Genomic DNA, 26,651 nt, shown 5'->3' on the forward strand with positions numbered 1-26,651 from the left:
ATGGAGGTAGGTATTCTGTGAAATAATGAAAGAAAGAAAATCGTTTTCCCATATAGCACTTTTAGCTGATCAGTCACTAGTTTGAACATTTTTAATTTTTTTAAATTTTATATATTTTTTACATCATTTTTCATTTTTGCACAATGTATGCATTTTCATCTTGGTTATAGTCCCCATACAATTCCCACCACCCTTGTTTTGATCTGACTCCCTTCTCCCCCTGCCCCCCATAGTGTGTCTCTGGTTTATTGTTGCTTGTTGATTTTGATTTTTACTTTATTATAATTAGTTTTTTTCCTGTATCAAGATGTGGTACATAACACAATGGAATATTACTCCGCAATCAAAAAAGATAAACTCATGCAATTTGCAGCAACATGGATGGAGCTGGAAGGGATCATGGTCAGCAAAACAAGCCAGAAAGAAAAAGAAAAATACCAGATGGTCTCACTCACAACAGGGATTTAGAAAACCTAAATAAGGGACTAGTTTGAACATTTTTACAGTAGCTTTACCTTGAAAAACCTCTATAATATTTTTAGAGGACCTCACCTATTAGAAAGTCTTTATATTGAACATGAGGTACTATGTTAAGTCCATTCATCTATTTATTTATTTTACATATAGTGTGCAGTGGGCTAGATGTTGGGTATGAAAAAAAAGGAAGACAAGGCACAAACTCTACTCTTAAGGACAAGGGCAACAGATGAACAATTACGTATTAACAACATAATACATTAGGTAGCCAATTAAATGGATGAATGAGGAGTGAAGAAGTGGGCCACCTGAATTATCATCTTGAATATAGAGATACAATGACATGTTTTAAAATTCAGATTTAAATAAACATTAACACTTCCTAATTTTCTCACCCATTATCTTAGAACATCATCGGTATCATTATCACCCACTTGGGATAAAGGCCATCAGTGAGAGACAGAAAGAGAGAGAGAACATGAATCTCATATAATACACTCAAAGAAAGAAAAGAATGTGGAGTGAAGTGGAGAGTACAGATATCATCTGTAAGACAACAAATCTCTAAGTGACAGTATTCTGTAATTCTTCCCTCATTATTAGGTTATTAGGGAGTCATACTTTATTTCCCCTCCACTGAGTAGTCATGGGAAGCATCACTGAGGCAAGATGTGTGATATGAGGAACGTGAAGACAGTGAAGGAGGAAACAACCCAAATGGGAATTATAAATTCTTAACTATGTAGGGGCCTCCCTGGTGGTGCAAGGGGTTAAAACATGACATGTGAAGCTATCCACAGCCACTGCAGCACGAGTTCAATCCCCAGCCAGGGAGGTGACCCACATGGCACAGCAGACCTCTCCTGACTCACCCGCTGCTCCCCTCAGCATTGTAGCTCAGTCAGTCTGCCTATTCTGTTCCCCACTCTGTCTCTGGTGAGTCCTCTCACCCTCCCGCACATCTGGCCTGACTCCTGGTTCTTGTATGCATAGATAAATCTTCAAAAAAAAAATCATTAACCTTGTATATTAAGGTTGATTTAGTTGACAAATAATCTTGTGCCATAAACACTCTCACAAGAGAACAGAATGTGTGCATTTTAGCACAGTCTATAGATGGCTTTTGTTCCTCCAATACGCTGTCGCTACTATCACCCCATTCATTTACTTTTGGAAATGAGGCAATAATAAAACACAAGAAAACCTTCAAGAAATGCTCAAAACAGAAAAAAAAAAAAAAAAAACTGTTCTCAGGTACAGTGCAGGTCACTTGACTCTTTTTTTTTTGTTGTTCTATCAAAACAAATGAAATTTCTAAAGAGTCACTCCAAAGTAATTAAGGAGAAAATAAACAAATCTACAACAGGAACTTAAAACAAATTATGGAGAGGAGGGGGAGGAATGTGCTATCTAATTAAGAATAAGATTTTTCTTACAATTCCTTAAAATTGCCTCACATCACAGAATAACTTTTTAGGAGCTTGAACTCAACAAACTGTAACAACAATCAAATTAAACAAAAAGAGAAGTTGTAGGTTGAAAGCAGTACATGAGAGATCGAATGTTTTCATTATGTAACTAATCAAATTCAAAATGTTTATAAGCCAATGGTAAATCAATGAAAGGAAATAAACTTTAAAGTACGCAAAGAACAGAATATAGACTCTTACCCTGCATCACTGACACTGGGATCACGGTAATAAGAACAGAAGAATAACAGAATCAAATTTCTTGAAGTAAAAACCCACATACAGAGCAAAGAATATGCTTAATCATATAATGCAAAATTGCTTATTGAAAGACTTATTGAATATATAATCAAAGAACATACAGTGTTCCAGCTACCAAATTTTGAGGATGAATATATATGCCTGATTAATACTCCCTAATTTGAGAATAAAAGAAAGAATGCACCAAGCATCATCTAGGTAGACAAAACACATCAGCTACATAGGGGAAAAAAATACACTGGCCTCAACCTGCTTCATAGCTGTACTCACGTCTAGTAAGATAATGAGCAGCAGATCAACAGAAAATAAGGGAGTGGCATTTGAGAATATCACATTTAGTTAAAATGCCACTAACCTATAAAGACAAGCAGAGACCTCAATCATTAAAAAACAGAATCAGCAGAGAATCTACGACATCTTCTTTGAAACTTTGCTTGATGAAGTCCCAGTAATTAAGAGGAGAATCAAAATCAACAAACCAGGATGACACAATCTGTGACAAAAAAAAAAAAAAAACCAGTGGCAAACCGGAAGTCATAAGTATAACAATACTGAACCAAATAAAAATGATCCCAATTAAGGATATAAAAGGTACAGTGTTATTTTTATATTTTTCAGATTTATAAACATACACACACAAGCAAACATTTTTGGTGAGTTGGTAGAGGAAAGAGCTCTTGCATCTTCATCTTTCAAAGTAGTTATTATATGAGCTAAAATCATAAACTAAAAAAATAAGTGCAACATTCAATGTTTCTTTCATAATGTCTCACTTATGTTAGCATAAGAGGAATTTCAGTAAATAATACCACTTATAGGGAAGAAACAATTTGATTTTCCCAATCTTTCAGATTTATTCCAGTTCATTTTAAGTATGTAGTAGTGAAATAATATTCAATTTAACCAATTTTTAAGAGTACTAAGCATGATTTCATTTTTTGTGAGACTATACTTAAATCTCTCCTATTATTTCTCTTATCCTTACTATCTTTCTTCCTTCCCTTATCTTTCCCTCTGCCCTCTCTTCTTTTCACTTTTATATATACAAGAAAGCAGCTTAGAATTATAGGGACTCAGTGTTTAATATTAGGATTTGATGTGATTGCTTAAACTTTCTTTCTTACAGTTTCCTACATTGCTTGAATTTTTGTAATACATATTTTTCATTTTATAAAAATAAGAACAGTTTTTTTTTCTTAAAGTATCATTTGCATCAATGAAACCACAGAAAGTATACATGCAAATACATTAACAGTTTGTAATTCTTGTTGATGGGAAAATAGCTATTGATCTTTTTTATGAAATGTTTTTCCATTTAAATATGGTAGATTTGATACAAAGCAAATGAATCATTTTAAGTTTATAATGAGCTCTTTATGCATATGAATTATTATATGATTTTATAGGTAGTAGTAGTTTTAAATTTTACTTCAATGCTTAATGTACATGGTCCTTGGGCAAATTACTTAAGTTCTCAAACATTCATTTGCTTGATCTACAATGAGGAGGTTATTATATAATCCTTATGGCTTTGATATGAAGATAAATAACATAAAAATGATTACACCAGAGCCTGGCACATAGCAATCTCACAATAAATGATACTCCTTTCTCTTCTGTTTCCTCTTTCTTTTGTAGGAAACATATTATAACCAATTTATGGGCAATTTAAATATTGCATATGTATATCCACTGTGCAGCAATTACATAAAAACTTACATGACAAAGTAAAAATTATTCATTAAATTCAAGGTTACCTAAAAATAACATAATCACATAATTTGCAGCAAGGAAAGTTATGTGATTTTATTAAGAATGGAGTATTATGGTGGACACTGAACAAGAGACTCTGGTATTTCTGGAATTAAAAATGCTATCTCCTACCTTATCTTCTCCCTCTCTCTAGTTCCACAACAAAATGCATTGATACGTGTCATTAGTAAATAGTTAAGGGAAAAGGAATGAACAGTGATTATAATTTCTTATGTAAAAGGATACAACTCAAATCTTTACCCGGATAACTCATGATCATGCTAGGAAGCTACTTATACAAACTAAAAAACAAAATACCACCTGTGTAGATTTTATGTGCACAGGGCTATGAGATCACAACATCTGCGGGGTAAAGGATCCCTTATGTATAAGACTGCCAGATTTAGCAAATAAAATAGGTGCCACAAATTAAATTTGTATTTAAGATAAATTACAGATCCATATTTTGTAGAAATATGTCTCCAAATTTGCATATATGTTATCTAACTATCCCATTCATATAGGATATAAGTAATATTCAATAGTTATTTCCAGGATGAGTAGGAAAAGCTGATACCTGGTAAAGTGAAGGAAGAAGAGGTTGGATAGACAGGAAAGGAAATCTCAAAGATCACAGAAGGCACATCACATTGCTGGAATCTCAATCAGATATGTGTCTGAAAAAGTGGTGTAGGGTAAGTTGGAAAAAGGTGACTATGAAAACTATTTGTACCTAGAATTTAAAATAACTTCAAAGAGTTTATAACTTACTTGGTAAGAAATGAAGAATGGATCGTCCTTCAGTTTTGCGCTGATTAGGGGTGTGGTTAGTGCTGCTCTTCAGAAAATAATTCCCCTTCAGCATCCCCGACAGCAAGAGGTAGAGAGGTCTCCAAGAATGACAAAATATCTGTCAAAGCAAATAAAACTTGATATAGCACCATTTATTCAGCATTTATAATTTATTTCTTGATTTTTCCCCCAAAACATCATGGGTTCATCTATAATTCTGCTTCTCTTCTGTACCAAGTAGCATGGGCATCAAGTTAAGTAAAATGCCCCTTGTGAAAGAAATCAGTAACTTGGGCCTCCCTGGCAGTGAAAGGGGTTAAGATGCAGCACTATAAAGCTATCCATAGCCACTGTAGCATGAGTTTGATCCTCAGCCAGGGAGCTACCCACATGGCGCAGCAGACCTCTCCTGTCTCACCCGCTTCTTCCCTCGGCAGTATATTTCACTCAACCTGCCTGTTCTGTTCCCCACTCTGTCTCTGGTGATTCCTCTCACCCACCACACCTTTGGCCTGTACCCTAGTTACTGTATGCATAAATAAATAAATCTTAAAAAAAAAAAAGAAATCAGGCAGGGAATTGAGGGCTTGGGGTCAAAATAAGGGTGTTGCAATTGTAAGGGGAATATAAAAATAAAATTTAAATAATAAAAAAAGAAATCAGTAACTTGGGAGTACTGTGGAAAATTCTGATTTCTAAAAATTATATAATGGAAATTTTCTTCGGCAAGGTGGCTTTTTAATCTATGGGGATATATGACACCCTAATTTGGATTGTGGAATATCACCACACAAATCTAGATTCAAAATACTAATCTGAAAGGGAACATGCACTCCTATGTTTATTAAAACCCTAATTACAATGGCCAAACTATGGAACCAACTGAAGTGCCCCAAAATAGATGAATGGATCCAAAAGTTGTGGGGTATATATATATATATATATATATGGAATATTACTCAGTGATCAAAAATGACAAGCTCATGCCATCTGCTCCATCATGGATGGAACTGGAAGGGATTATACTAGCCAAAATTAGTCAGAAGGTAAAAAATAAATACTGGAAGTTCTCACTTATACGTGGAATATAGAGAAACGAAACAAAAGGTCAAGGAAAAGTCAAAACTAGAAAACTGAAACTGACCATAAAACTGGTGAATACAGCAAAGGAGGGGGTTGGAGGGGGCAAAACGAGGGAGGGATGAACACCAGGGAATGTGGTGATTGTTCACGGATGATAAGGTGGCAGGAGAAATATGGGAACTACAATGATGTAAGAAAAATAATTAATAAAAATAAAATTAAAAAAAAATCCTGATTCACTTTCTTGCTCTCTGACCATGACATTCTTAGAAATCTCAAGTTTTGGTTTCTTGATGGAATAAAACTGTGCTTTGCAGAGAAGGGCATTTTGAAAAATTAATGGCATAAAACATGTAAGGCTGTTAGCAACAGTGGTAGGCACACAGCAAAGACTGGGACTATGGCTTTGATGTAGAAAGAACTTGGGTTTTGAAATCAGATGTTTTATTTTAGTTCAGCACATTGGTTGTGGTCACAGATTATTTAAACTTTCTGAGACTCTTTCTCATTTTTCAAAGGCATTATTTCCAAATATCAGCAGCTTCTTGGGAAGGTTATACTAATTTACATAAAGTACTTGCTGTACTGCTATACATGTAATAGGTAACTTCATAATAGTGTATCATCGATTGATTCATTCAGCAAGTATTTATTTAGTGCCTACTATCTATAAGGCAAGGTGAACAAGAGCATTCATACTGTTTGAGCTCATACTGCAAAAGGGATTCAGAATTCATTACTGTAATTACTTGATTTATATTATTTACAAACAGATAATTACTTTGAAGAAAAGAAGCCGACTTAGAATGGGAGGGCCAGGCAAGATGACCCTTAGGAATTCACATTCCCCTCATCTCTTTGAACCAGTTTTCTCATCTGGAAATCAAGTGACTGTGATATGAAAGACTTTTAAAATGTCAGTGGCAGAGTTGGGAATAGAGCTCAAGTTTCTTGATTCCCAGCCTTCAGCTCTTTCATAATCCAGCTAAGTAGTTCCTAGGCTTCTGTTCCTTCTGCAAAATGAGGAAGGTGGGGGGAAGAAGATGATCTCTATAGCAACCCAGAGTCTATGAATCTTTGAACTTATCACTGTTACAAAGCAAAGTTTGTGAGGAAACCTCGCGAGAGGAATTTACTTATTTTATCCCAAAGCATCTTTGGTCTGAACACACATATGCCACCATATGGGATACATTTAGAACATTCATTAGGAGAAGAATAATTAGTCTCCCATCGTACAGGAAAGAGAATAGACCCAGAGGATAAATACTTTAGAAACTGAAATAAAAGACTTTAAAAATAAATCTGCCAAAGACAAATTGAGGAGAAATAAACTGGAGCTCATTTGGAGAAAATCAAATGAAACAAACAATTAATTCACCTGGAAAGCTGCATAGGCACTTGTGTATTGGGGAAGAGATTGCATTTAATCTCATATGGGTGGGAAGGAAGAATACAATCATACATATTAACAGAAGTACCCAAGGAGGATTTCTTTATTACAACAAAGCAAAGAATTGCCGATTTAAAGAACTTAGACCCCTGCAAATGGTGATTCATTCTCAACTCCAGTGACTTTAATTTTGTCATTAAGCACCAGATGCATATAAAAAGCTACAGGGGACCTGTATATTTGGCGAGAGTTCTAGGGGACTGCAGAATAATGAGTGAAAAGTTGGAATGAACAGAAAAGCAGAAGAAATTACATCAGAAGGAGAAAAGAGAGAGCTGTGAGACATCAGATCCCTGGAAGATAGGTTACTCTTTCATTAATTCAGTGATTCCTGTGGGTTCCACCTTCACAAAAGATCTAGCTTCTGCACAGTTTTACACTTTTGCAAAACCTCCAGTGTAAGTCATACAGTCTAAGGTCTAGTCTACACTGTCATAGCCTTGACTTCATTTACTTTCACTCTTTCCACCCAAAAACACAGTGTCCACGTATACACTTTAAAAAAAATAATTAACACTAGGTGCCATTACTCAAAACTCATCAACACTTAAAAAAAAAAAAAATCCAAAGTTCTTTGCATGCTTTAAAACCATCAATCAGGAGGAAATCACTGCGGTCTGACCTTGTCTTCTTTCACTCTGGCTCTCCCTGGTCCCTCCAGGCCACTCCCCATTAGTTTTTACCTGTTAATCTAGGGGGCTCCATGCATTCCCCCCTTTTCCTGATATATAGCTTCCTTTGGATACCTAATGAAATATTTCTTTTTAAGTCAACTCTATCAAAAATACTCACCCCATCATCCTATTTTTCTTACATTACTGATTTGTTTTCCTCCACAGTATGTATCATTACCTGAAACTATTTCTACTATTTTTCTCTGTTTCACTGGAATCGCATAAAGGCTAGGGCCAGTCTTTCTGACTCAAAGCAAAATTCCTACTACCTAGAACATTGCATGAGACAACTTAGGAACTAGGTAAGAATTTTTGAACAATTACTATATTATTTCCATCATCAATTTGACAAATACAGAGAATTTAGTATTTGCCATACTCTACGGCAGATTCTGGAATACAGTGAAGAAGTAAAGAGGTTTTCCTTCATGGGAATTTTAGCTTGGTTTGAGAGACAGACCACAATCAAATTATTATACCAATTTCCTAAGGTGGAGAGGGCGGGGAAGGAAAAGATTAAGAACTAAACTGGAAGTCTGAAATGTCCTCCATAGTGAAAGATGATTGGACAGAGATCTATTGATAAATAAGAATTAATTAATAAACTTAATTAGAAATGAGACACCATAGGGATTTTCCTGGTGGTGTAGGGGTTAAGTATCAGCGCTATCATCACTAGGGCCTGAGTTCCATGCCCGGCCAGGGAACTAACCTACACATGGCATTGAAGACCTCTCCTGTCTCGCCTGCTGCTCCCCTTAGCAGTGTATTTCAGTAGATCTGCCTATTCTGCTACATACTGTCTCTGGCAAATTCTCTCAATTTCCGCCCTCCGACCTACACCCCAGTTCTTCTATGCAAAAATAAATAAAATCATTTAAAAAAATAGACACTGTATCCCAGCAGAAAAAAACAGTGTGTAAAGGAGAGGAGTCTGGAAAGATAGTCACAGAATGAAGACACCACGCTTCTCTCTGCCAGACACATACATTCATGCTTATGGTTAGGCAAAGACAAAGCTGATAACATCCGAGGGAAAAAAAATGATTATCAGCCATTTGTGGCAACATGGATGGAACTGGAAGGGATTATGCTAAGAAAATAAGTCAGAAGGAAACAGATAAATATCAGATGGTTTCATGTGGAATGTAGTGAAACCAAAGAAAATGTGAAGAAAAAGATAAACGTGCAAGCTGACCATTGATCTGAGTCATAGAGCAAGGGAAATGGAGGGAAGAGGTCAAAACAGGGCAGGGAAGAGCACAAGGAACCATGGTGGACTATGATGATAGTTAACAGGTGGGAGAACTAAGGGACTACACCTAAGGGGAAAAGCCAAATACTATGCAAAAATGAACAATAATGTAAGAAAAAAATTAAATGTAGAAATACCATACAACCTGGCAATCCCACTGTTAGGCACAGATCCACAGAATATGAAACTATCAACAACAACAACAAAAAAACATATATTTTACAAAATTTACAGCAGCATTATTTACAATAGTTAAGACATGGAACCTGTCTAAATCTCCTTCAGTGGCCAAATGGATCAAAAAAGATGTGATACATACACACCACAGAATATTACACCATCACAAGAAAGGTTGAAATACAGTCACAGTCAACAAAACTGAAGGAATTAGAAAAAATTATATGCAACAAAACAAGTCTGAATTATAAAAATAAGTATCCACCATTCACATAACAATTGACAACATAAAACATTTTCAAAAACAACTGGACATTAATAAACATTCTGAGGGTTCTGTGGTCAAGAGGAAGGATAGAGGGACACAAGGGAAGGTTGGAAGTCTATTGACTATAATTTTTTTTTTTAAAAATGGCATGGAGTGGATATGCCTTGTGTTTTTAGGGATTATAGTAGTCATTTGAATGATTAGAAACAAACAAGCTCTTCCTTTATTTATTCTCTATCTTCTACACACACACACATGAAAATACATAGTGATTAATGTTTGTCCTTGTGACAGGTACTTTGTGAATTCAAGATAATAAATATTTATTGAAGAAGATTTTATGTAATTTACATACTCAGCAAACCCCATAGATGACATGTGTCCCCTGAGGGTTCAAAAGAGGCAAAAGTACAGGTTTTAAATTTGGGTACCGTGCCCTGAGTGTCATAGCAGACAGTGGTGGTGTACCTGAATCCCCTAGATGTGTGTGAGGTGGAGTGAGGGTTGTCAGGAGGGGGTGGGGGTGGAGAGGGAGAGAAGGAGCTAAGGTATGAAAGAAGGCCAGTGTAGACAGAGCACTGGGGAGAAAGCAGGAGGAAGAATATGGCCCCTGATGAGTGTTTTAGTTTTCCATTGCACTGCAACACATCACCATGCAACTTAGTGGCATAAAACAATAAAATTTACTTTGATGGTGAATCTGCAGTTTAGGCAGGGCTCAGCAAGGATAACTTAATCTGATTGGAGCAAGAGGTCTAGAAGTATGATCCAACAGGAGCTGCCGATGGTCAGCTGAGAGCTGAGCTGGGGCTGGCAGCTGGAACTCATTGCTGTGGTTTCCCCACATGATGACTACCTTCCTCCTAGCACGGTGACTGTGTTTCAAAAGGGAATGTTCAAGACAACAAGGTTGAAGTGCTTAGCCTTTTTTACGACCTAGTTTGTTTTGGCATTACTCCACTGATCAGACTGGTCACTAAGGTGGCCCAGTTTCCAGGAAAGGATGCATATATTGCATGACACATGTGACAAGGAAATCGTGTGGGGTGGCCATGCTGTGGCAGTCATCTTTGGAAAAACAGCTTCTTACTGTATTCATGGCAGATGGGATGGAGAAACTAAAAGCTGCATATATTGAGGAAGGGGATAAAGGAAGGACTAAGAGATTAATTTATCTATATCAATACTAATCCTTATAGAAATTATGTCATAATTCTCAGATGCATTTTTTACACATTGGGAGTTTAAGGCTCAGAAATATTACTATATTCAAAGTAGTCAACATTCTGACCCATTTCAATATGTTTTGTTCCCAAATTTTCTCCATAGCATGTATCACTACATGAAATTATCTCTATTTAAGGTATAACATGGTAAAGGGATGAAAATGTGAAGAGACTTTGAATTTAAAACTATGGTTTGAACATAACAGCAACAAAATATTGGAGACAAAACTGATAAGGTTTTATCATAAAATGAATGTACATACGAGGCACTTTCAAAGATGGTTATGATGAGACAAAGATATCTAGACAGCCGTACTGTAAGACTGGAGTTCCACTTAAGGAAAATATCGTGAATGGGAAAATGCATCACAAAACATAATTGTGATTACTTTTTTGTTTTATGAATAAAACTGAATGACTGTGGTTTAGGTATTATGGAAGAATTTCATCTGATGGCAAGAAAATTAATTTAATGCTCTTTGTGGGTTTCTGTGACTTAAAGTTAATGATTGTGTACACTGCTTTGAAAAAACCTTCCACAACGCAGTTACTACAGCAGGGATTTAGTCAGTTGTTGGCAACTTTTTTTGTAAAGCAACCAAGAGTAAGATCATTTTTGTTAAAAAAATTATTTTATTTATCTATGCATACAGGAACAGGGGTGTAGGCCAGAGGTGTAAGGGTGATAAGATTCACCAGAGACAGAGTGGGGAACAGGACAGGGGGATCTACCGAAATACACTGCTGAGGGGAGCAGCTGGCGAGACAGGAGAAGTCTGCTGCGCCAAGTGGGTTAGCTCCCTGGCCAGGGATTGAACTCAGGCAGCAGTGGCTGGCCGTGACTGACAATAGCCTGATAGTGTTGAGACTTTAACCCCTGCGCCACCAGTGAGGCCCTAGAGAATAAGTTTTTTAAGTGCATGGTCCTGGTATTCTCTGTCACAACTATTCATTTCTGCCACCATTGTGTGAAAGCAGTTGACAGTATGTAAACAGTTAGGCATGTTCCAATAGCATTTTATTTATAAGAATATGTCACTGGTTGAATCTGGCACATGGACCACGGTTTTCCCACTCTTAGCATAGCCAATAAAGAAATTCAATACTCTGCACAGACTTGCTTTTTTATAATGCCCTGATACATTCATATGTTCATATCTCAGTGAAACATGTCCATCATATTGCTAACAAACAAGCAAACAAGCACCAGTAATAGATGAAGCAATGTAGATTAATGCAAGCAGTATTTTGAAGTTTCTCTAAACAGGCCAGAATTTTGAGTCTCAAATTACTAATGTGTAAACGTGAAACCAGGAATTGTGGCAACATTTCTATAAAGATGAGTTAATATACCTAAATTATTTAACATCATGTCATATTAGGCTAAGATATATTTTTAAAAGATTTATTTTTTTATGCATACCAGCACTGGAGTGCAGGCCAGAGGTGTAGAGGTGGTAAGAGGAATCACCAGAAACAGAGTGGGGAGCAGAACAGGCAGATCTACTTGAAATACAGTGTTGAGGGGAGTAGCAGGAAAAACATGTGGGTCAGCTCCCTGGCCTGGGATCAAACTTAGGCTACCTACAGCTTCATAGTGCCTTAGGTAGGCCTTAGGTAGGATTAAGTCCCTTGCACCTCAGGGAGGCCCCAAGGCTAAAATATTTTTAATTGCTAGTATTATTTTAATTCTTAGAATAGTAATTTAGGAAATTCAATTACCTGGAAATGATAAGATCATAGAATTATAGATAAGTATGTATGTGTTTTTCCTTTTCAGATAAATAGAGAAAGGAAAGAAGGAAGGGAGGCATGGGAGAATACAGTTCAAAAAGTTAGAATAAAAACAGGGACATGGGACCTCCCTGGTGGCCCAAGGGGTTGAGCACAGCGCTGTGAAGCTGTTCGCAGCCTCCGCAGTGCGAGTTCAATGCTTGGCTGGGGAGCTACCCACGTGGCACAGAAGACCTCTCCTGGCTCACCTGCTACTTCCCTCAGCAGTGTACTTCAGTCTATCTGCCTGTTCTGCTCCCCACTCTGTCTCTGGTGAATCCTCTCAACCTCCCACACCTCTGGTCTGTACCCCAGTTCTTGTACGCATAAATAAATAAATCTTAAAAAAAAAAAAAAAAACAGGGACATGGTATCTTAATAGGAGGTGACATGGAGAAGAAAATTCCATGTCTTTAAGAGAATTTATAGATTGCATCACATGAATTCTGATCCTTTCTTTTCCTTGTAATAATTCTTTGCTCACTCTCCTCACCCCAAACAGGTCCTGCCTTAGTAGTAAATAAGAAGTTTGAAGGGATAAATACTATGCCAGTTGAGTGGGCTAGGAAGTGGAAATGTATTAAAAGACAACTTCAGAAAACAAAAGGGCTAAATTCTAATTTCACATGAAACGTTCAAATAGTTTAAATCTCTTGCATCAAAAAAATAAAGAAAAGAAAAAGGGGTATCTTTTAAAAAATGAAGCAAGCTATTTATTGACACCATGGACAAAAGGATAAAGCTTTCAAGCTAGATTCTCTTTGCTGACACAGACAGGGAGGGTGCTTCACACAGCTGTAGTGAGAACTGCTGGAGAGGTTTATGATGGCTTTAAACACAGAGAAGTTGTTATTTTACAATTGTATTTCTAGGCTGATGGCTACTTAAAATGAGGTGACTCACCTTCAGAAAATACTAGATAATTACCTGGTTCCCCCTACTCTAGTAAGGTGTTAATTATAGAAGCTAATTAGTGGCCTGTTTCAAGACCTGATCTTATGGGTTTTCATTTATGGGTGCTTCTGTTCTCTGTAGGCACGATGGAGAAAACCTTCCAGTAACTGTGATTATTACCATTATTTCATTTTTATTGCTTTTTCCATTCAAAGGCAGGCTGCAAAAAGTCAACAATGTAGTTAATTTGCTTTGGCAAACTAGAAAATGCAAGATAGTATTATTTCCTTATGAATTAGAAACTACTGAAGAATACAACTACAAGTTCTAAAAGTTTAGTGTGGCATCTAAATAACGACCCCAGTTTTGCACACCTCAACTTTCCCATTTCTTGTGAAAAGATGTAACATAATAAACCAACAGCACAAGCGACTTACAGCAGATAGTGTAAAATTTTTTCAAACCGGAAGATCCTTGTAAACTTTACCTAACATCTCATGGCTCACCTAGGAATTTGAGTAGATGACCAACACTTTTGTCCTGGTTTCTGACCAATGCTAAAGACTCTAGTTTGAAAAATGACATTACTTTTTTTCTCATTCACTCTCTTCCCTGAGCCAGAGATCCCAGGTTTGTAACAATCAGAACTTTTTCTACTTGTCCTTTATTCATGTAGTTACTAGTTTTGATATAACAATACTACGTTATTTCTCTCTAGCCAGTCTCTATCACTATGTCTCTTTATATCTAAATATGGATAGCTAATTACCAAAATAACAGGGCATGATATGGGGTGGGGGGAGGGCAGAGGAGGGTTGGTAGCTCATCCAACTAGGAAGTAAAAAACCTGTTTACACAAATCATAGTTATACCTAGCTCTGGTAAGAAGATTAGGGATTTTACTTTGATATATTCTTAACTAAACATTTTAGAAAACCTGGAAATATGTTCAGGAAATATATCTCAAGGCAAAAGATACCCTAGTTGGCTACTTGATAAACTGAATTAAAAAAAAAAAAAAGAATAGAAAGCGGACAGCTTTGGGTGAGAGAGAGATCTAGAAATAATCAGCTAGGTAGTAACCTGTGTGTTAACAGTTCACTCCAAGAGCAGAGCTGCAAAATGGGGGAGTGGGTATGGTATTTAAGGAGTTTATATAGGAGGTGATATAATGTATGAATCACCCTTAAAAACATGCCTTCTGGGCCTCCCTGGTGGTACAAGGGGTTAAGCGCAACCTATGAAGCTATCCACAGCCACTGCAGCACAAGTTCAATACCCGGCCAGGGAGCTACCCACATGATGCAGCAGACCACTCCTGACTCGCCCTCTGCTCCCCTCAGTCAGTTTGCCTGTTCTGCTACCCACTCTGTCTCTGGTGAATCCTCTCACCCCTCACACCTCTGGCCTGTACCCCAGTTCTTGTATGCATAAATAAACGAATCTTAAAAAAGAAATGCCTTCAGCACTGTTCATTTTCACATTTTCCAAGATGCTCACATCTTCCTTCTTCCATTCCTCTTACCACAAACCATTCTCCGGAGAATTTTGGAGATACAGTTCCTGCCACTTTCCCTTTTAAAACCTTCCCAATGTTTCCTGTTACTAATTAATTGAAATTAAACTCTTTTCATAGCCTTCAAAACCCTACACTATCTTGCATCTCATGGGGGAGGCTCCCCGATGCCAGCACCTGGCTGAGCACACAGCAGGCACACTGGTGTCCTCCTGGCTTTCCAAGCTTCAAGCCCCCTGCAATGTCAATGAATTCACAGCACCTCATCTTGGAGAGCTGCGCCGCTGGTAGCTGAAATGACAGGCTTCTCCTCACTCTTTGCATCGCAGTTTAAATATCACAACCTCAGGGGTCCTCTCTCATTTTGTATACAGTCTTTACGCTCATTCTGTTTACATAATGCAATAACAATTTTATATGCCATAGAAAGCCTACTTTTCTTATTTATGTGTTTACTTATTTACAGACTCTTTCCCCTATAAGAATTGAAGTCCCTTGAGGTAAACAACCAGGTCTAAACTATTAAGTGTTCTATCTAAATGTTTATACCGGGTATAAAGTTAGCCCTCAACATTTATTGAATGCGTGAATGGATGCATAAAAAATCAAGAATGAAGTGATACTTCCCTGTGGGACTCATGTCAAGGATAGAGCATCACTTGATCATTTATAACATAAAATTTGCAAAGCCGAGGCCCTTTCTGGTGGCATAGGGATTAAGTCTCAGAGCTATCACCACTACAGTCTGAGCTCGATCCCTGGCCAGGGAGATGACCCACATGGCACAGCAGACCTCTCCTGTCTCACCCACAGCTCCCCTTAGCAGTGGATTTCGGTTGGTCCACCTATTCTAATCCCCACTCTGTCTCTGGTGAATCCTCTCACCCCCTGCATCTCTGGCCTACACCCTAATTCTTGTATGTGTAAATAAATCTTAAAAAAATACTTACATGTGCCAGTTATCTATAGGGAGGAGCAGATGTTCTAAATTCTTTAGTTCTTATCATTCCCCTCCCTTCAAATAGGTTCCAATTTTATTTTCTACTCCTTACACCATCCTTGTCTCCTTTTGTCTTCTGCATCAAGAGTAGGCAAAATTCCCACTAATTATCTACTCTTCAATGGCTTTGGTAGCACTAAAAGAAATTGTGACTTCAAAAGTTCATGAATATAGTTAATGAAAGAAAGATGTACAAAGTGAACGTGAAATAAAAGCTTGTCTAATTTCGATGTGACTGTACTGTGGATGCTAGCTTTTATAGTTCATTAGCTTATTTTCCATGACGTCTCCAAAGAGAAGAATGACCCCCTTAGAAGGCATTTCCCTCCTTTAATGGTGAGGTTTTCCTCTATAGATAGGGTCTGAGAAATACATCTCTTTGATGAGTGTCAAATAAAAAGACAAATGTCTACCAGTTAATTCTCCATGCATGACAATAACTAACCTATTGGAGTATTTTTAAGTAACATCTGCACATAGTAATTGGTATAGTTATGGAGTAGTTCCAAATAAAATACTGTACATCTCTAATCATTAGTAAATATTAAAAGCTTAGTGCTGTGCTGACTGATGAGAGAACTTGCTGATTCTATGGATGAATTAAGCAGACTACTTATGGAACTTTAATTCTGAGAGGAAGGCAGTCATTTAACACATGATAATCACCACTCTACCAATTAGTTTGGTTCAGTCTAATCCATGTCAGATGGCTAACATCTTTCATTCATGGTATTCTGGCGCTAAGGCTGCAGAAACAGATATGCATCTGGCACAGACCAGGAGGAGACTAAAACCCATCAGGTACATGTAGTATCAACTCCTTGAGGGTGGAGACCTCTGTACATTAAAGTCATATAAATCATGTAAAAATATTTCTGAAAATCAAAAATTCACTCTATCTACGATGCTGAGCAGGAAGGTTTCAGAGAAGAGGACACAGGTAAGAGATGTTTTTAATATAACCATAAGGGTTCCCAAGATGGACAAAGATGAGGACGAATTGAGGGGGGTATGGAGAAGTCTGTGGATACTCAGAAAATGCAGTTTCCATCAAAATTATCATGGTTTCTGCCTCTAATGCAAGTCATTGTAGCCAGTATTTCAGTTACTTCCAGTCCAATTTCTCATTTAAAAAAATTTTAGTTTCTCTTGAAGAGATTCTTTTTTTTTTTTAAAATTAACTTATTTATTTATACAAGCACTGGGTATAGTCAGAAGCACGGGAGGGTGAAGGAATTTACCAGAGTCAGAGCGGGGAGCAGAGCAGGTAGAGTGACAAAATACACTGCTGAGGGGAGCAGTGGGCGTGGCATGAGAGGTCTTTGCGCCATGTGGGGCCCTCACCCGTGGCTGGGGATCGAACCGGCACCGTAGAGGCTGCGGGCGGCTTCGCAACCCAGTGCTCAACCACTGCACCACCGGGGAGGCCCTCTTGAAAAGATTCTTAAACCAACTTCTGGAGCTTTTGAACTTGTTTGTAAAGCAACACTGTGGCAGTTTTATTTCCTAGTGTTTTGCTTGCTAAAATCAATTTCTTAAAATCCCTTAGTAGTATATTGCCTCTTACTTATTTAATAATTACTCTACCCTCTAGTGTACTAGGGGTCTATTTATGCAAGATGACCTGTATTCCCAATGACCTGAAGAGGTCATTAAGGCCAAGTGGTGTCTCTTAGATAGCTTTCTACCCCATGCTCCTGTAGGCCTCATATTTAGGCACTCAACAAAGAACACTTTACCTTGGAATGGACAAAGTTGATTTTTTTGGATTTATTGAGATAATAGTGATCTCTAACACTGCATATGTTTTAGGGTTATAGGTTCACACCTCTACCAATGTTACCACACCGTACTCACCAAAAGCACCAATAATCTCCAAATATAGAGCATGGAGGCCCCTCTTTCCTTTACCCCCAAACCCCTACCCTCCCTCTCTGGTAGCCTAAGTTCTACAGTCAGACTTCTTCTAGGGTTTGTTTTGGTTTGGTTTTGTCTGCTTCTTCACTTTGTTTTTTATACTCCATGTATGAGTGAGTTCATCGGTATTTGTCTTTCTCCATCTGACTTATTTCACTTAGCAACTTAGCATAATCCACTCTAGTTCTAGCCATGTTGTTGCAAATGTCCTCTTTTTTTTTTTTTTTTGACAGCTGAGTAGTATTTTTATTCTGTATCTGTGCCACATCTTTTTTATCTACTTATCTTCCATGTGCACTTAGGTTGTTTCCATATCTTGGCTTTGTGACAAGTGCCTTCACTTCAAAATAGTGTTTATTTTTATTCTTAGAGTAAATACCTAAGGTAGGGATCACTAAATCATAGGGTAGGTCAATTTTGAGTAACCTCCATTCCATTTCCCATAGATCAGTCTACATTCCTAAGAACAGTAGAAGAGGGTTCCTTTCTCTCCACACCCTTGCCAACACTCACTGTCTTTGGTCTATTGATACAGGCCACTCACACAGGTGTGAGGTTATATCTCATTGTGGTTTTAATTTTCATTTCTCTGATAAGATGAGCATTTTTTAATTTGCCTGTTGACCACTTAGATGTCTTCTTTGGAGAAGTGTCTACCTCTTCTGCCCACTTTATGATTGTATTCTTTTTTCTTTTTCTTGAGTTGTATGTGTTCTTTGTAGATCTTGAATATCAGCCCCTTATTGGATATATGATATGCAAATATTTTCTCCCATTCAACAGTAGAATGCCTTTTCATTTTAATGACAGTTTATTTTGTAGGACAAACACTTTGTAAATCCATGTGGTCCCATTTGTTTATTTTTGTTTCCCTTGTGCTTGGAGTCCAGCCCCACAGACATTCCTGAAGCAAATGTCCTGGCATATTTTGTCTATATTTTTTCTACAAATTTTATGCTTTCCACTCTTAAATTCAAGCCTTTGCTCTATTTTGAATTAATTTTTGTGTATGATGTGAGGTAACGGTCTAGTTCCATCCTTTTGCATGTTGTTGTCCCCATTCCCCAGTACATTTGCTGAACAGACCTTCCTTTCTTCCCATGTACGTTCCTGGATCTTTGTCATAATTGTTCCTGTAAGTGTGGGCTCTCAGGAAATTGAGAGTTCTTAATAAGGTTTCCAGAATATTCTAAAGTCATCTGTTAGCAAGGGTCAGATATCCAACTCAGAAAGCTCAAGTGAAAGTGAATTTATTGACTCATGAAATCTTCACACCCAAAGTCAAAGCTGACTTAGGTATGATTTTACCAAGGACTTTATATTTCTCTAACTGTCATCTTCATTTCCCTCCTCCCTCTATTGGCCTCTTTCATTGGAGAGAAATGTTCTCCAGGAAAGGAAAATGATGGCTGCTGACAATTTCAGGTATCTCAACAACTTTCAACCCAGGCTAGAATGTATTTATCAAATATCACATAGTGTTTGGTGCTTCTTTGGCACATGTCCTCTTTATACCAATAACTTTTGGATAGAGGTGAGGGGCGAGTACTAAATTGATAATTTCACCAGAAACTCACAGTTGGGAAAAGACCAACTCTCCAAAGAATTCAGACTGCATAGGCGGCTCACATATTTCTAACTCGCCCAACCCAACTTGCTTCTTACAAATGAATACCTGGTAATACCCCAGGATTTGCTTCAAAGCAGTCAAGTCCAAAAAATGCACTTATGCAGAATAGCCTATTTCATTTTTATTTTGTTATTTCAGAAATGCTTCTCTATAGGACATATTCTAGGGATATTTAACAGATTAATAAACTTGAGGTTTTTAGCCTACTTCATTTTATCTCCTTCAATTTTAAGATGAAATGGAGCCATGGCCTTTGTCAACCAGCAATTTTCACACCTAAAGTCCTTAACCCTACTAGCTGATAATTAATTTCACAGTTATAACTTAGTTATATCAGCTTCCAATGAAAGAATTTGGATAAACTAACACAAAGTGGGCATGAGGTAAGGCACTAGTAATCATTATTTCACAGGTGTTTGAATTTTTTCTATTTTCCTGAGCCTTGTGAACGTATTTACATGACAATTTGAAAATTATGTTTGGGCCATTATGGCTTCTAGACTGCTAAATACAGGAGGGGCTCGGGGACTTGCAGAGCTGGTAATGGGAAACCCGACTGAGCTAACATTTTGACACTGGCTCCTTCTCAGGAGAGGCAAACAGAGGAGAGGAATTGAAAGGAAGCTGTCACTAGGAAACCAAAAAAAGGAAACCTGCAGAGTACACAAAAATGAGACCAAAAAAATAAAGGAGTTAATTAACAAAAAGGTGACATCCAAACACTTGCAAACACAAGTGGCAAGAACTATATCAAGGAGTAGGAAAGATTAAATAAGCAGGCAAACTTGGAAATCACATTCTAATATTGCCAAAAATAAGACAATCTCATAAATAGTAATGAGAGCTGTCAAAGAAAGAACTGTCAGCAAACACTATGCTCCAAACCTATTGCAGCTGCAAATTATGCGTTGGTCGTTACAGACCTTTTTCTCAGCCTAGACCCCCTTCCAGTGAGACCTAATTCTTTTTTCAAAGCTTGTTCCCTGTGCTAAAATCCTGCTTCTGCCTAACACAATCATCAGTCTTAAAGAAAAAAAGGGCTTTCGTCCCACGCTCATGTGTCTCAGCCTCCTCCTACTTTACAGAAGTTTCTCTTCAGAAAGACATTTGTTGAGCAACAACTTGGTGCCTGATGCTCCACCATGTCTTCTCACTGGATCCTCAGGTACACCTGCAAGGCTGACATGCTTATCTCCCTTCTAAAGAGAAGCAGAGGCCCTTGGAGGTTAATTAGCCTGTACATAGCCCTGCAGACTGCTCATGAAAGGAGAGAGACTACAGAGAAGCAAGTTTCCTTTTATTCTGACAATTAAAAAGGTTGAAGAAAGTGACATTTCAGTCTGAGAGGTTGCAGAGCTCCCCACACTGAGGATGGCAAAGTCTTGTCAGGGATACATGTGAGGAAACTGGTGTGTCAGGTTATTGCAATGGCTGATCTCTAAAGTTTTTCCAAAGGGAAGCTGTTGTTTATTTATTCCAAAGCATCCAGCACTTAATTATTGCACTTTTACTTTCCATTACTAAAGTGACTAAAATTTATTTCAGAAGAAACACACACACACAGATTCTCCTAGCTTTCTTGTGAAATCAAGGAGTAGTTCGAACTGACAATGATAAAACTGATCATGTATCTCATTCTAGGAGGTAAAACAAGGCAGAATTACTGAAAATAATAGTAACAACATGAAAAGTTTCAGGAATGTTGTCATTTTATCCAGTGCCCTAATGTTTAGAATCTGTTGCCAGTGTCACCTTTAGGTCTTTGCTGTAATTACCATCATCTATCAAATCCCCAGATGGGTAGATGCTGCTGGTTGAGGGACCCACCCAGAAATCCACTGCACTCCAGGACACTGGCTGTGTCACTTAATTTCTCCTATAATCTTTTCAAGAAGTGACAGAGAGCCACTAGTTAGAGAAAAGACTGAAACTAGAGATAAGGAGGTCTGTGATAACAGGGAAGACAGTTAAATACTGAACTGGCTTTCCAGGGGAAGTTGTTAAATTGTTTTTCTTAAGAGTTAAGAGGGGTCTTTAAAAATATAATAGGTTTTTGGGCCTCCCTGGTGGCGTAGGTGGTTGAGCACAACGCTGTGGGGCTGTCTGCAGCCTCTGCAGCACGGGTTCGAGCCTGGCGGGCCGGCGAAATACCCACATGGCAAGGCAGACCTCTCCCGTTTCATCCGCTGCTCCACAAAGCATTCTGATTAAGAACAAGCTGAGTTCACAGAGAGAGAACCCAGGCTCAAAAGGAAGAATCCAGGTCCAAGGTCAAGAGCCACAGTTTAATTGTGTGATAAATACAAAATTATAAACCAGTGTTAACGTCAATAAAGTAAAAACTAAATAAATAAAATGCATGACAAATCCATGTACTTATAAACTTGTCCATTCAACTAACTACATAAACAGTGAACATAAAGGGGAGAAGGAACTGGCTGGTCTAGTAGGAAGGCAGGTCCAAGACCTGTGTTTATATCCCATATATTTAATCCAGTATCACATATCTGAGTCAGCCCCTTCATGATATACTGGAGGGGGAAACAGAGCAAATCTCTCAGAGAGAGTGACTTTAACTTAACTCAACCTGGAAATAATTAAAAATAATAAATTTCAAATACAGCTACTGAAATTTATCACACTTAATGTACAGCCAGACTGCTTTTCCTTATCCCCACATTTACACAACTGAGCATATGTGTCCTCTCTCTCCTAGATTGTTCTGGTCTTAGACTGCAGGCTTGTCAAAGCCCTGCAGATTACAGTGATGGGGGCTAAGGAAGCTCTCACACAAAGGCAGATGGATTAGGAAAACCCATCTATTCAAAGAACCATGAATTTCACAAAATGTAAATACATCACAGCTTCAAGAAAAGGAAACAGGTGAGTGAAATTAAAATGAACTGAATCACTAATTTCTTTAATAGCTGATAAATAAGTAGAATATTCTTAAAACACATAATTATCTGAAAATTGATATGCTTAACTCAGATATAAAGGATTTATGCTACAAAGAGGTTTTAAATCCTTTAGATAACAATAATGAATAAAGGACGAAACAAATATGCAGTAAATGGTGATACCCTTCGATGTGCTAAGATTTTAAGGTACTATTTTAATTTTTATGACAGATGTTTGATATTATTAACATTATTGATCTGATGTTTAAAAATATTAATAGCCAAATCCAAATTCAAATGCCAAAAATTCAAAGCAATGCTCCAAATTCAGAGCTTGCTCTTTGTCTAGTTGACTTTGAAGGCGGTTGCAAGATTTTTGGGTGATATTCTGGGAAGGACTGGATTATATATCTTGGTACACAGTAGTCTTTTTGTCAATAATATCAATTATCATTTCTCTTTAGAGCGTCGTACATTTATTAGTGATATACTACAGATGATCGATATAATAATCTACACAGGGCTCCTTTTTTCTCATGCATAGTATATGTGTACATATATTCATGAATATATGTACGTGTATACATGTACTCATTCACACATGTGTGAAAGACACCAGAGACAAACTCTGTGCGCAGCTAAATGAATATGTATTTTACTGACAAAACAATTGGAAATATCTAAATAAAATAAGATGTAAATTTTCTTTTCTTTTTTTTTTAAGATTTATTTATTTATTTGTTTGTTTGTTTATTTATTTATACAAGCACTGAGTACAGTCAGAGGCACGGGAGGGTGAGAGAATTCACCAGAGCTAGAGCAGGGAGCAGAGCAGGCAGACTGACGAAATACACTGCTGAGAGGAGCAGCCGGCGGCAGGTGAGGTCTGCTCTCCATGTGGGACCCTCACTGGCAGCTGGGGATTGACCCGGTGCTGCAGGGGCTGCAGGCAGCTTCGCAACCCAGTGCTCAACTGTTCCACCACTGGGGAGGCCCAAGATGTAAATTTTCTAAGAGGAAAAGTTGTATGTGCAAAGAAGCTTGGGATTATCTTCTTTAAAGATATTTAAAGAGACTGCAGCACTAAGATTGCATTTACTAAGGGGCTATTTGAATCCTGACACTGATGTGAGTTGGTAACAAAGACAACTCAAGGATCACCCTCCTTAGTGGGAAAGAAAACACACAAGTTAGCATGTGGAATGTCTTGTCACAGATGTTAGAAGTAGAGAAATGCCCCCAAATCTCTGGGGTGATCAGGGAAGATTCCCAGAGGGTATAACACTGAACATGGGTCTTTAGGCTAAGGGGGAGTTAGGCCAACCAGGGAGGGAGAGAAAACCACTCCAGGGATTCCAGGATAAAACTCTGAACATGAGGATCCTCCCTGGTGGCGCAGGGGTTAAAGACAGAACTATCAAGCTATTGCCTGCCACTGCAGCATGATTTCGATTCCCCGGCCAGCCAGGGAGGTGACCCACATGGCGCAGCAGACCTCTCCTGTCTCACCCGCTGCTCCCCTCAGCAGTGTATTTCAGTAGATCTGCCTGTTCTGCTCCCCACTCTGTCTCTGGTGAATCCTCTTATTAGGGGGAAAGGATGTCCTGAGCTAATTCCATGCAGGCTTTGTGGACTCCACCCCCACTCCAGACCAAAGCCATCAAGACATTGGGAAAGACAAATCCCATCACCACCAAAGGGAAGGTAGCTGGGACCTGAGGGTGGAGTTAAGCAGCCAGGTTTGGTATAAAAACCAAACACGCGGGACTTGGGGGGCTCGCTCTCTCACTCTCTCCCTTGCCTCCTGGCTTCATGGCTCCTGGCTTGTGGCCAGCTCTCAGAGTGCCATTTGGGATTCCAGATTGGAGGATCAGATAGGGTAGGACGCATTTAAAACTTTATTTCCCATTTTTCTCCCTGAGTTGTACATTTCCTCATTTGCCCTTCCCTTGTAAATAAACCTTTTATTAACCTTTCCTGTGTGCCTGCAATAGAGTATTGATAAGTCCTTTAAAGCGCGCGGGTGAGGACCCACAGTCAGGCAACCCGTTTTGTATCAGGGCTGCTCTGTAACACTCTTACCACCACACCCCACACCTCTGGCCTGCACCCAGCTCCTGCATGCATAAATACATCTTTTTTTTTTTTTCTTCAAAAATACCTCTGAACATGATAGAGCTTGGCTGATTTTACTGTTTTGCAAGAAACAGTGAGCCAGAGACCATTAGTTGGGGCTCCATGAATCTATAATCCCATACACAAGTTATTGTAAATAAAGCTAATCAAGCTTTTAAGTGAAATGAATTCAGATAACTTTCAAGTGCAAATGTACCTAAGTTACAGCATGTGATGTTCCCAACCTTTTTTTGGTTATGACAAAAATTTTTTTTTTTCATCTTAAGCATCTCTCAGTTTCAGTGAGTGCAAATGCAACCCTGGAGATGTAACAGGGTGGTCCCCAGGAAAGGGGGAGGTTCCCTGCCCCACCCAAGGGAGGTTTGTGGGGTTTGGGCTGCCCCTCTCCCTGTCCTATAACAGAGAGACTGCATTAATTTATCCCCTAAACTTGCTATGTTTTTAAACTTAAATATCCGGAAAGAAGCCTTGGTCTGGGTTAGAATGTCTGTATTCCAATCTGTAAATAAACTGCTAGGATCGAATGAGATTCTTTGCACTTCCTTTCTCTGAGCTTTGTTTCATCATTAAAAACTCAGTAATTTCTAAGCTCTTTTAATAATTATACACCAGGAAAGCCTCTACTCTTTGCTACACAATCATTTCCAGGCATTTGGCAATTTTCCCTGTCAGAAAGTCGTCCTTACCAAATAGTCCCCAAGGTTCATATTAATAACAAATTCGCTCTTGAATTTAAGGCATACTTTTATTATAGTGTGATTTAAATAGGCTTTTTTGGAAAGATGTCACTCTTTGACATTTTCACATATTAGCAAATTTTCAGTAAAATGCTTAACAAATTTGGTCAGTTTTCAGCTTTTGAGTCAAATTATGAAACCAAATACAGAACTATTATGTGCTATTCTCAAGGACAATTTTAAATGAGATGTCACACTGAAGTTATGTTATGCCTCTAAGAAAGAGGAGCCTATTTTAATAACAAAAAAGAACAGGAAGGCATTCACAGGGAGAAGAATGCAGTCTTAGTCTAATATCTAAGACACTTTTTATTTCTGATGCTTTACTTAGAGCACGCACTGGGGAAATAACCTAACTCCTACATCCCTTCCACATGTAAAGATAAATCAGCACAACATATGACCAACAGCATCCATGATTTTAAAGCAAACAAGAATGTTGATTGAGTGACCATTGTTCCTTTTTATTTAAAGTAGGCTTTCTCATCACAGTATTATTGAAATCTTGGGCCAGATAATGCTTTATTTATTTTTTTTTTTTTGAGGTGGGGTTTGGAGGGTGGTCTTTTATCTCTTCCTTTTAGATACCAGTAACACCACTCCAGTTGTGAAAAGGAATAAGTCTCTGGACATTTGCTAATGGCCCCAAGGGAGTAACATTGGCTCCCACTGAGAAACACTATAATATACACATTACATCAAGCTTAGACAATTCATCTCTCTCTCTCTCTCATTTAATAAATCTGCAAGGTGTTTTATTATTACAGATTTTTATACATTTTCTGTGTTATATTAAAAAACTCTTCCACGTGAGGGCAAATCAGTATGCAGCCATAATGTATCTGCATGATTGGGATGAAAGGTTTAATTATGGCTTATTTTCCTGACCAACCACACTGAATACAGAAGTTAAGATAATGTTTTCTTTCCCAGGTGTCCTTCCAAGTCCAGACTGATGACGTTAGTGACAAGGGAGTGACAGAGGAGTTGCTACTTTCCAAAACCGTAGTGTTCCAAAACTACTGGGAAAACTATTTTAGAAAGCTCTAGTTATCAAAGTTGTATGACATATTGAGCTGAAATGTGTCCACACATCACTACAAGTCATGACCTCTGAAAATTAGCATGGCCTGCTACTTCAACCTTTTTGACAAGTTTATCACTAGGTTCTGTTTCCCACTATGCTTGAGTCTAAACCTTTGATAAAAAGCAAGTAAAACAAGCAAAACAAAAGAAAAACTTGCTCCTTGATCACTCAATG

The 26,651-nt window shown here is 38.0% G+C and overlaps 1 long non-coding RNA gene across 3 annotated transcripts in view; it reads right to left on the minus strand.

The window, feature by feature from the left end:
* Positions 1–26,651, minus strand: part of LOC119250407 (uncharacterized) — a 760,618-nt gene that overhangs the window by 129,497 nt on the left and 604,470 nt on the right. For 2 of the 3 annotated variants that reach the window (XR_008552486.1, XR_008552485.1), the window contains one exon: positions 4,731–4,869. This is a non-coding gene — a long non-coding RNA (uncharacterized LOC119250407). Of the gene's footprint in view, positions 1–2,340; positions 2,701–4,730; positions 4,870–26,651 lie in introns of those variants that run through there. The other variant, XR_005126287.2, reaches the window with a different exon arrangement.

The sequence above is a fragment of the Talpa occidentalis genome, unplaced genomic scaffold (assembly GCF_014898055.3).
Source record: "Talpa occidentalis isolate TD23 unplaced genomic scaffold, MPIMG_talOcc4v2.1 talOcc4.17, whole genome shotgun sequence".
NCBI lineage: Eukaryota > Metazoa > Chordata > Mammalia > Eulipotyphla > Talpidae > Talpa > Talpa occidentalis.